Here is a 12500-nt window from a genome sequence, read left to right as displayed (position 1 = left end):
TGGCATAAGTTTACAGTTGGGTTTTCTTTTCCCCACTGCAGTGGAAATTTATTGACAGTTTAGTAGGTTTTTATTTATTTATTTATATTCTTTTTTCCCCCTTCGGTTTGGGTTGGGGTTATGGGTTGTTGTTTTTCTTTTGTGTGTTTTTTTTTTGTACCACTTTTACTCTCAAACTTAATTGATTGTTGATTAATTGATTAATTATTTGATTGGTTGATTGATCGATTGATTGGTTTGACTTTTGATGGGAATAAACTGAGCAAACAATGCTGACTTTCTTTTTCTTTTTTTTTTTTTTTCTTTTTTTTAAACTTCTCCCTCGAAAGTGGAAAGATGGGGGTGGGGTGGGGGATGCTGCTGCTGCTGCTGCTACTACTACTACTACTACTACTACTACTATATGATCATCATGGAGACAAAGATAATGATGATGATGATAAGAGAGACAGACAGGCAGACAGTCAGACAGACAGTCAGACAAAGTGGAGTGATGGCCTAGAGGTAACGCGTCCGCCTAGGAAGCGAGAGAATCTGAGCGTGCTGGTTCGAATCACGGCACAGCCCCCGAAATTTTCTCCCCCTCCACTAGACCTTGAGTGGTGGTCTGGACGCTAGTCATTCGGATGAGACGATAAATCGAGGTCCCGTGTGCAGCATGCGCTTTGCGCACGTAAAAGAACCCACGGCAACAAAAGGGTTGTTCCTGGCAAAATTCTGTAGAAAAATCCACTTCGATAGGAAAAACAAATAAAACTGCACACAGGGAAGAAAAAAAAAATGGGTGGCGCTGTAGTTTGGCGACGCGCTCTCCCTGGGGAGAGCAGCCCAAATTTCACACAGAGAAATCTGTTGTGATAAAAAGAAATACAAATACAAATACGACGACGACGACGACGACGACGACGACGACGACGACGACTGATGATGATGATCATCATCATGAAAAAAGAAAGACAGATAGACAGACAGACAGACAGACAAACAAACAAAGATAGAGACAAAGATAATGATGATGATGATAAGAGAGACAGACAGGCAGACAGTCAGACAAAGACAGAGACAGACAGAGAGATCCTTTTGTGGTCAATTTGGGGAAATGGTATATACCTATCTTTGCAGACCAACAGGCTGTTTGTTTGTGTGTGTGTGTGTGTGTGTGTGTGTGTGTGTGTGTGTGTGTGTGTGTGTGTGTGTGTGTGTGTGTGTGTGTGTGTGTGTGTGTGTGTGTGTGTGTGCCTGAAATCTGATTGAATGACACAGAACACAAATGATGAGTGCCCAGTGGCAGCCGTTAGCCGGCTCTACCCTATCCTCGGTCGGAGGCCAAGCTCCAAGCGCTTTACAAACACGGGGTCATTTACACAACAGGCTGCCAACCAGTCAGTGAGAACGGACACGTTGACTAAGTCTTTTTTGACAGAATAAATAGATTGTTCCACATGAAGCAGACTGTTTGTTTGTTTGTTTGTCTGTCTGTCTGATACCTATTCATCTGCTTCCCCAGTGTGTGTGTGTGTGTGTGTGTGTGTGTGTGTGTGTGTGTGTGTGTGTGTGTGTGTGTGTGTGAGTGTGTGTGTGTGTGTGTGTGTGTGTGTGTGTGTGTGTGTGTGTGTGTGTGTGTGTGTGTGCGCGCGCGCATGTGTGTGTGTGTGTGTGTGTGTGTGTGTGTGTGTGTGTGTGTGTGTGTGTGTGTATACGTGTACGTGGGCGCGTGCCTTCATTCCACATTACTGCGCTCTCAGACTTGATCACATCCACATTTAACCAGCTCATCACAGCTGATGCCGACAAATGGAAACGCTGGTCATCAGCTGCCAAGGCTCTTAATTCAGGGAAAGCATAACAAACACATTACAGAAAAGATTATTCTTGCTGCCTATGTTGGCATCGATTCTTGGCTCTCCCGCTGTCGCCAGAAAGAGCCATAGATATATAGAATAGTGGGACTTGTTAGATAAATAGAATGGGTGCGTGGAGGGTGGTGGTGGTGGTGGTGGGGGTGGGGGGGGGGACCTGTTTGGGTTGGTTTGTTTGTTTTTGGTTGGATGTGTTTTTTGTTTTGTTTTAGTTAAGATGGGGCCTTGTTTGGGTTTGTTTCTGATAAAATGGAGACCTGTTTGGGTTGGTTGGTTTGTTTTTGGTTGGATGTGTTTTTTGTTTTGTTTTAGTTAAGATGGGGTCTTGTTTGGGTTTGTTTCTGATAAAATGGAGACCTGTTTGGGTTGGTTTGTTTTTGGTTGGATGTGTTTGTGTTTTGTTTTAGTTAAGATGGGGTCTTGTTTGGGTTTGTTTCTGATAAAATGGAGACCTGTTTGGGTTGGTTTGTTTGTTTTTGGTTGGATGTGTTTTTTGTTTCGTTTTAGTCAAGATGGGGTCTTGTTAGGGTTTGTTTGTTTGTTTGGATGTGTTTCCGTTTTGTTTTAGGTGAGATGGGGTATTGTTTGGGTTTGTTTGTTTGTTTAGATGTTTTTGTGTTTGGTTTAGTTGAGATGGGATCTTGTTTGAGTTTGTTTGTTTGTTTAGATGTGTTTGTGTTTTGTTTTAGTTAAGAAGGGATCATGTTTGGGTTTGTTTGTTTGTGTGTTTGTTTAGATGTGTTTGTGTTTTGTTTTAGTTGAGATGGGGTCTTGTTTGGGTTGGTTTGTTTGTTTAGATGAGTTTGTGTTTTGTTTTAGTTGAGATGGGTTCTTGTTTGGGTTGGCTTGTTTGTGTGACACTGTGATAGATAGAGTGGGGACTTGTTTGTGTTTCTTTGCAAGTTGTTTTTGTTTACTTCTTCTTTTTTTTCCTTCTTTTTGTTGTTCGATATATTTTCACATGAAAAAAGAAGAGAAATGCAAATAGAATAAACAAACAAAACCCTGGTTAGTTCATCTTTCATGGGGAAAATGATTATGGTTTTGATCAAGACAGATCTGAGGGGTACCCGCTGGGGCTATCGTATGCATTCACATAATCTCTCTCACTCTGTCTGTCTATCTCAGTCTATCTCTGTCTCTGTCTCTGTCTCTGTCTCTGTCTCTCTCTCTCTCTCTCTCTCTCTCTCTCTCTCTCTGTGCGTCTCTCTTTCTCTGTCTGTCTCACTGTCTGTCTGTGTATGTGTCTTTCTCTCCTCCCTCTCTTTCTCTCTCACTCTCTCTTTCTCTCTCAAGTCTCTCTTCTTCAATGTTTATTTTCATTTTATTTTTATTTTGTTTTTATTTCTATTCTATCTTCACCTTGAAAGAAAAAAAAGCAACAACTAAAGTGTACTTATTCCATTTTCTTCATTAAAATAGATTCGTTCGTTCGTTAGCTCTCTCTCTCTCTCTCTCTCTCTCTCTCTCTCTCTCTCTCTCTCTCTCTCTCTCTCTCTCTCTCTCCCCCTTCTTCCCTCCCCCCCCCCGCGCCCCCCCCACCCCACCCCCCTACACACACACACACACACACACACACACACACACACACACACACACACACACACACACACACTGGGGGCCAGGCCGTTAAGAACAGAGAGACAGAGACAGAAAAAACAGCAACTCACAGACGGAATTTCCAGAGCTAGGATATTCAGACATCACTCCTACCCACAATGTCAGGGACGTTGACAGTCGCACCCAGTATCATGGAAAAAAACCCATTCCATCAAGCTCCATAGGATGATAGAGTGTTCTCGGTTTGGCTATATGTGTGTCTATTTGTTTGTTTGTTTGTTTATTTGTTTGTTTGCTTATTTCATTGTTTGTTTATCTGTTTCTTTCATTGGTCTAGCTCCCCAATGTGTTTATGTCAAAGATTCGATGAAAGTGTCATTTCTTTCTTTTTTTTTTATGCTAACTAATCTATCCGTAGATGAATAAATAAATGGATAAAAAAAGAAAAGAAAAGAGAAATGAAGAGATATATAAATAAATGAATACTGAAAAATAAAATAGATACGTACATGAATCTATAATAACAAAAAAAGGTAAGTAAATAAATAAATAAACACATGATTTGTTGTTTTTTTTTTAAATGAATGAATGAAATATCAAGTAAATAATAAGTTTCCATTAACTAAGTATTATTCTACGCATGCATAAAGTTGTATTATAACATGTGTCAGGAGAGCTCTGTGCACGTACGTGTGTGTGTGTGTGTGTGTGTGTGTGTGTGTGTGTGTGTGTGTGTGTGTGTGTGTGTGTGTGTGTGTGGAGGAAGAGGCATGTGTGTGTATGCATGTCTGTACTGTGGGAGCAACGGAATATTGGAACGTGCGGGTGTGCATATATGTATATTTGTACATGTGTATGGGGTTGGGGATGGGGGATATGGGCGTATGTGTGTGTGCTTGTACAAGTATGTGTGTGTGTGTGTGTGTGTGTGTGTGTGTGTGTGTGTGTGTGCCGAGGAAGATGCGATACGTAGCCTAGAAATGAGTGTGTGGAGATGAGGGGTTCGGGGGTGGGAGGGGGGTGCAGGGTAATGTGTGTGTGTGTGTGTGTGTGTGTGTGTGTGTGTGTGTGTGTGTGTGTGTGTGTGTGTGTGTGTGTGTGTAGGGGCTCGTGTACGTTTATGTGTATTTGTTTGTGCTTTCACATCTGTGAAACTGTATGTTTGTTGCATATTTGTTATGCATGTGTGTGTGTGTGTGTGTGTGTGTGTGTGTGTGTGTGTGTGTGTGTGTGTGTGTGTGTGTGTGTGTGTGTGTGTGTGTGTGCGTGTGTGTGAATGTGTGTCTGCATGTTTTACATTTATTTGCTTATTTGCTTATTGATCATCATCATTGTCTTTTTATCTTATTTTCACTTCTTTTTTTTTTCTTTCTCAAGGCCTGACCAAGCGCGTTGGGTTACGCTGCTGGTCAGGTATCTGCTTGGCAGATGTGGTGTAGCGTATACTGATTTGACTGAACGCAGTGACGCCTCCTTGACCTACTGATACTGATACCGATACTGACACTGTATTATAACAAGTGTTCACAGTTGACATTCTCGTTTCATGGACAGTTTCAATGAGTATTTAGATAAATAAATAAATAAATAAATAAATGAAGGAAGAAATAAACAAACATTTACCGGCATAACCACGGTAGCTCAGCAGACACAGAGATGGCTGGAACACCTTACATGCTCGCGCTCGCTCGCTTCCTTGGCGACAGCAGCCACACAGAAAAAAAGGGAGGGAGGAGGGGGGGGGGGGAGGTGTGTGTGTGGATGGGGGGTAAAGGGGGGGGGGGGGGTAGAGAGAACTTTGTCTCGACAAAGAAAAAGGGATAGTTCTGTATAATATCTTTATTAAAGGGTTCAAAGAATGTTTGTCTTCCCGCACCTGATGTTGTTCTTGTTGTTGTTTTTTCTTAATGAGATAATAAAGTTATTCTTGTCTTATCTTCTCTTATCTTATCTCAACCCTGCTGGGGGGAGAGAGGTGGATGGTGGTTGGTGGTGGCAGAGATGGCTGGGTGTGTGTCTGTGGGAGAGGGGGTGGAGGGGCGGTGGGGGGCGGGGGGGGGGGGGGGTATCGCCACATGTTCTCTGTAGTTGTCTGCCGCTGCTGGTGTTGGTTCCCTGTGTCTCTGGTCCAAATTTGCAGAACGGATCAGGGCATAGGGCCTTGTGCTGCTGCCACTGTCCCTGACTCAAACCCAGTCATTTCATTGCTGTAACCTTTCTGTAGGCCTGTGCTTTCGCCCCTAATAGTATCATACATTTGTAGGCCTGTGCTTTAGTCCTTAATGTCATTTATCTCTAGGCCTGTGCTTTTGTCCTTAATGTCATTTATCTCTAGGCCTGTGCTTTTGTCCTTAATTAATGTCATTTATCTCTAGGCCTGTGCTTTTGTCCTTAATGTCATTTATCTCTAGGCCTGTGTTTTTGTCCTTAATTAATGTCATTTATCTCTAGGCCTGTGCTTTTGTCCTTAATATTTATCATATATCTGTAGGCCTGTGCTTTTGTCCTTAATGTCATTTATCTCTAGGCCTGTGCTTTTGTCCTTAATGTCATTTATCTCTAGGCCTGTGCTTTTGTCCTTAATGTCATTTATCTCTAGGCCTGTGCTTTTGTCCTTAATGTCATTTATCTCTAGGCCTGTGCTTTTGTCCTTAATGTCATTTATCTCTAGGCCTGTGCTTTTGTCCTTAATATTATTTATCTCCAGGCCTGTGCTTTTGTCCTTAATGTCATTTATCTCTAGGCCTGTGCTTTTGTCCTTAATGTCATTTATCTCTAGGCCTGTGCTTTCGTCCTTAATGTCATTTATCTCTAGGCCTGTGCTTTAGTCCTTAACATTTATCATATATCTGTAGGCCTGTGCTTTCGTCCTTAATGTCATTTATCTCTAGGCCTGTGCTTTTGTCCTTAATGTCATTTATCTCCAGGCCTGTGCTTTCGTCCTTAATGTCATTTATCTCCAGGTCTGTGCTTTAGTCCTTAATAATTATCAGACATCTCTAGGCCTGTGCTATCGTCCTTAATATAACATATCTGTAGGGCTGTGCTTTTGTTATTAGTTTCAGTTTCGGTTTCTCAAGGAGGCGTCACTGCAATCGGACAAATCCATATAAGCTACACCACATCCGCTAGGCAGATGCCTGACCAGCAGCATAACCCAACGCGCTTAGTCAGGCCTTGAGTGCATGCTTTTACATTTGTGTACCTATCAGAATGGATTTCTTCCACAGAATTTGGCCAGAGCACAACGCTCGTTGCCGTTAGTTCTTTTCCAGTTCTCTAAGTGGGTGCTGCATTCGAGACCTCTGTTTAATGTGTCATCCGAATTACGAAGACGCTTGGTTTGATTTTTTTTCACATGAAAGGGGACGTGTCCACGTTGGAGAAAGGGCGAGATCCGGGATTCGAACCTAGAAGCTCACGGACACTGTATTGGCAGATAAGCGTCTTGACCATTCTCCCACTGACCTTCCTCTTTCTCACGTTATCACATCGCTAACGGCCCACTTCTAATATAAAGCCAAACTCCCGTCAACCGTTACATCCAGACTCTCTCCACCGTGTCTACAATCCCTCCGTCGCTAATTATCTTCTTCGTTCACTCGTATGTACACGAGTGGGCTTTTACGTGCAAGACTGTTTTTACCCCGCCATGTAGGCAACTATACTTCGTTTTCAGGGGTGTGCATGCGGAGGATGTTCTTGTTTCCATAACCCACCGAACGCTGACATGAATTACAGGAACTTTAACGTGCGTATTCGATCTTCTACTTGCGTATATACATGAAGGGGTTCAGACACAAGCAGCTCTGCACATATGTTGAACTGATCGGAAAAAAATCTCCACCTTAAACCCACGAGGCGCCGTTACCGAGATTCGAACCCGGGACCCTCAGATTGAAAGTCCAACGCTTTAATCACTCGGCCATTGCGACCGTTGTCGATAATTATAAGTCCAGGACCAAAGAAATGGCGGTCCTTCACTCCGGTAATGAGCGCTTCCATCCTTACCAACAATCCACATCTCCGGTTGTGGAAGAGACGACAGTCGGAGATGGAAGGGAGACGACTCGGTAGTTTTGATACGAGTGATCTTTCCCTGCGAAGAGGGACGGGATGGGACGGACGTATGTGTGTGTGTGTGTGTGTGTGTGTGTGTGTGAGAGAGAGAGAGAGAGAGAGAGTATAGCCCTGTGTGTGTGTGTGTGTGTGTGTGTGTGTGTGTGTGTGTGTGTGTGTGTGTGTGCGCGCGTGTGTGTGCGCGCGCGCGCGCGCGCGCGCGCGTGTGTGTGTGTGTGTGTGTGTGTGTGTGTGTGTGTTTGGCGCATATGTGCTGGGGTGAGGGTGGATATGTATGTGCGTATGTGTAGTGTATATGTGTGTGTGTTAGTGTGTGTGTGTGTGCGCCCGTGTGTGTGTGGTTCAATAAAATCACGCATGCTACTCATTTCATAAATACACAGTGATGAAGGCCTGCCTCAGTGGTTTCGCTAGCAACAGAAAATACAAACAGGAAAATCAATAATCAGTAACCAGCATGGGTACGTATTCTTCCATCACGAACAATGAATAACCAGAATGAATGCTCATTCCTCCATCTCAAACAATGAATAACCATCGGGCATACGTATTCTTCCATCACGAATAATGAATAACCAGAATGGATACGTATTCTTCCATCACTAAAATGAATAACCAGAATAGATACACATTCTTCCATCTCAAACAATCAATAACCAGCATGGGTACGTATTCTTCCATCACCAAAATGAATATCCAGAATAGATACGTATTTTTCCGTCTCAAACAATGAATAACCATCGGGCATACGTATTCTTCCATCACGAATAATGAATAACCAGAATGGTACGTATTCTTCCATCTCAAACAATCAATAACCAGAACAGATTTATATTCTTCCATCTCAAACAATGAATAAACAACATGGATACGTATTTTTCCATCTCAAACAATAAAAAACCATCGGGTATACGCATTCTTCCATCTCCAACAATGAATAATCAGAGAGAATACGTATTCTTCCATCTCCAACAATAAATAATCAGAGAGAATACGTATTCTTCCATCACCAAAATGAATATCCAGAATAGATACGGATTCTTCCATCTCCAACAATGAATAATCAGAGAGAATACGTATTCTTCCATCTCCAACAATAAATAATCAGAGAGAATACGTATTCTTCCATCACCAAAATGAATATCCAGAATAGATACGGATTCTTCCATCTCAAACAATGAATAACCATCGGGCATACGTATTCTTTCATCACAAAAATGAATAACCAACATAGATACGTATTCTTCCATCTCGAACAATGAATAACCAGCATGGGTACGTATTCTTCTATCTCAAACAATGAATAACCAACATGGATACGTATTCTTCCATCTCGAACAATGAATAACCAGACTGGATACGTATTCTTCCATCTCAAACAATCAATAACCAGCATGGGTACGCATTCTACCATCACGAATAATGAATAATCAGAGGGCATACGTATTCTTCCATCTCCAACAATGAATAATCAGAGAGAATACGTATTCTTCCATCAAGGAACAGTGGGTAGAAAAGAAGGGACAGGAATCTATCCACCACTCCATCCATCACTTGAGACATGAGGAGATGAAATAAGGTATACAAATGATATCCATATTACCTTCCTTCATCATCATCAAAACAAAAGTCTTCTTCTCTTCTTCTTCTTCTTCTTCTTGTGTTTTAATCATTTTCTGCTCTTCTTTACCTGTTCCTCTTCTGTTTTCCATTTCCACGTCGTCAGCGCTGTCGTTCACACACACACACACACACACACACACACACACACACACACACACACACACACACACACACTGAATAATGGATACGTATTCTTCCATCTCGAACAATGAATGACCAGAATGGATATGTATTCTTTATTTCTTTGTTCCCTTTGTTCTTTGTCGTGTCTATTAATCCTTCGGGATTTTATGACAATAAATGAAGGCAAGTCAAGTCAAGTCAATTCAAGTCACACGCACACGCACACACACACACAAACATTAATCATTCAATAACATGAACCACGTTACCCTTTAGCGACGCAAAACAACCCTGATGATGAATTCCCCCCTGTCAGACACTGTGACCTTCACTGTATCACGTGTTCCTGTTAACAGCGAGGACAGCCACGTGACAGGGGACTGTGTTACACCACTGATCGGCACGTTGATTTATTGGTCAGTGGAGGCTTGGAAACCCCTACCTTCGCTACACGAAATTAAGACAGTGTCATCGAAATACGAATTAATGTTGCAGTGTTTTTTGTTGTTGTTTTTTTCTGATTATCTTCTTTCGGTTTTTTCTTTTTTTTTTCTGTTTTCCAATTATATTAGATTGCTGAGTCACTGATTGTATAATATGGTCAAAATTGTTCAGTGGTTTTTCTGTAGTAAAATATCAACTTTTAAGCCAAGGAGCTACTTGTAGATTTCAGAATATGTAGACGAGGAGACCTGTCAGAAATAATAATGGTAGAGGGTGTGAATGAAACAGCCCGAAGAAAGTATGTGATACATGTTGCTTTGTAATGAAAATAATAATTGATTTCATTTCAGCATCTTCTGTTTTGAAACAAGCAAAAAGTACGGTTTAGGTCAGAATGCCCTGCACTGTTTGAACTTCCACATCAGGGAGCAGAGAAAGTTATGTGTTCCTTTTTTTTATGAAAGAGTTTTTTGTTTGTTTTTTCACGCAAAATATGGAAAGAAAAGACATAACACAAAACAAGGAAATAAATGACATAACAGGGAAGAAACAAAAAGAGAAGAAAACCTAAGAAAAGATTGGATCATCTCAGTCACATTAGAAGTTGAGAAAAAAAGGGATAAGTGTTGATGAAAGACAGGATGTATGCAAGCAGAAGAAAAGATAAGAAACCCATTGGCACTTCGAGATTGTTTTTTCCCTTCAAATGAAAAAAGATATTTTTTAAGATGTTGGCAGCAAAAAAAAAAAGAGAAAAAGTTAAACGGAGAACGTGGGTGTATGCAGGGCTATTATATTGTGTTGTTGTCGCAAAATACTGTTGTGTATATGATCACTGAACAGCGTGTTTGTTTGTTGTTTGTTTTTTGTTTTGTTTTTTCAGTTGTTGCAGTGTTTATACTTTCGTTTTTCACCTTACCCTTTTCTTCTTTTCATTCTTCATTTCATATATATATATATATATATATATATATATATATATATATATATATATATATATATATATATATATATATATTCTTTCTTTCTTTCTTCTTTTCTTTTTTTTTTCTTTTTTTTTTGAGGGGGGGGGGTGAAGGGGTGGGGGTGTTACATTATTTTCTTTCTTTATTTTGCGTTCGACAGCTACGCAGTCAGGGTCAAAGTCCGAGGGATGCCACAAACTCGGACGTCCGGCGAAGATCGGCTACCGTCCCCCAGAGCTTGGTGTTGAGGTCAGCACCCCCAGGCCAGGATTGCTGCCGCATCTTCTCATACAGGGGGCAGTCTTGGAGAATATGGGATGGGGTCTGGTCAGCCTGGCCGCAATCACATAGGGATTTGGCTGCCACTCCAATCCTCTTCAGGTGTGCTCGGAGGCCGCAGTGTCCTGTGCGAAGGCGGTAGGTGTTACATTAGGATTTGGGACATTTTATTTTCTACATTTCATGATGATGCATGATAGAGGGGCATGCTGATGACGGTCCGTTTAGGTTTGGGACGATCTGACAAGGCTGTGAATCTCCTGATACACCACCGCCACGTCGGCCCCGCGGATAGTTCAGGAAAAAAAAAAAAAAAAAAAAAAAAAAAACAAAAAAACCCCACCTTCTTTAATGGGGCTGGAACCTGCAATCTCCCAGTCGTTCGTCCTCAGTGCTACCCACTATACCACCCTGGCTGGTCTGTTGTCTGTTTTGATTTGGTTCGGGTTTTTTGTTTGTTTGTTTGTTTTTGTTTTTGTTTGTTTATTTGTTTGGTTGGCTGTTTGGTTGGTTGGTTTGGTTGGTTGAGTTGTTGTTGTTTTTTTTCTATTGTTGTCGTTGTTGTTGCTTTAACCTCTTCCCCATTTACTTACCCAATGCCTCAAGGGAGTCTGGAATATGATTTGATCCTGCTCGCCAACAACCCTTCACCCCCTGTTTGTCTGTCTGTCTGTCTGTCTGTCTGACCAGAAGTCTCAGCCGTGCAGCACGTGCACATTGTCCCTCAGAAGGTGACAGGTGGCGGCGCACTGGCCGATAACAATGTTGCCCATGGAAGGGGAGGAAGGAAGAGACATAGGGCAGTGGAGGGGGTAGGGGGTCAGACAAACAGGACTGACCAGTTCCCCTGAGGACTGAGGGTAATGGACGTCACTGATTGGTTGGTTGGTTGGTTCAGTTGTTGTTGTTGTTTCTGTTGTTGTCGTTGTTGTTGGTTTAACCTCTTCCCCATTTACTTACTCAATGCCTCAAGGGAGTCTGGAATATGATTTGATCCTGCTCGCCAACCACCCTTCACCCCCTGTCTGTCTGTTTGTCTGTCTGTCTGACCAGATGTCTCACCCGTGCAGCACGTGCACATTGTCCCTCAGAAGGTGACAGGTGGCGGTGCACTGGCCGATAACAATGTTGCCCATGGAAGGGGAGGAAGGGAGGGAAGGAAGGGAGAGACGTGGGGCAGTGGAGGGGGTGGGGGGTCAGACAAACAGGACTGATCAGTTCCCTTGAGGACTGAGGGTCAGGGACGTCACCTGGGACGTCACCTGGTGGGGGTGACGCAGGACCTGACTCTGTCTGACCCTTCGTCTGTCATAGAGGGCGGGGAGGTGCAGGGGTAATGGTCGTGGGAGGGGGGGGGGGAGGTTATGATTATCCTGTTTGGTTGACGCGTCAAGGTGTGTGTGTGTGTGTGTGTGTGTGTGTGTGCGTGTTTGTGTGTGTGTGATAGAGAGACAGACAGAGAGAGATAGATAGATAGAGAGAGAGAGAGAGAGAGAGAGAGAGAGAGAGAGAGAGAGAGAGAGAATCCGAATCTGAATAATTATGCAACCAACTGGACACCACAAAA

Source organism: Babylonia areolata, chromosome 11 (assembly GCF_041734735.1).
Source record: "Babylonia areolata isolate BAREFJ2019XMU chromosome 11, ASM4173473v1, whole genome shotgun sequence".
In the NCBI taxonomy this organism is placed as follows: domain Eukaryota; kingdom Metazoa; phylum Mollusca; class Gastropoda; order Neogastropoda; family Buccinidae; genus Babylonia; species Babylonia areolata.
Note: the sequence above shows the minus strand (reverse complement) of the source record.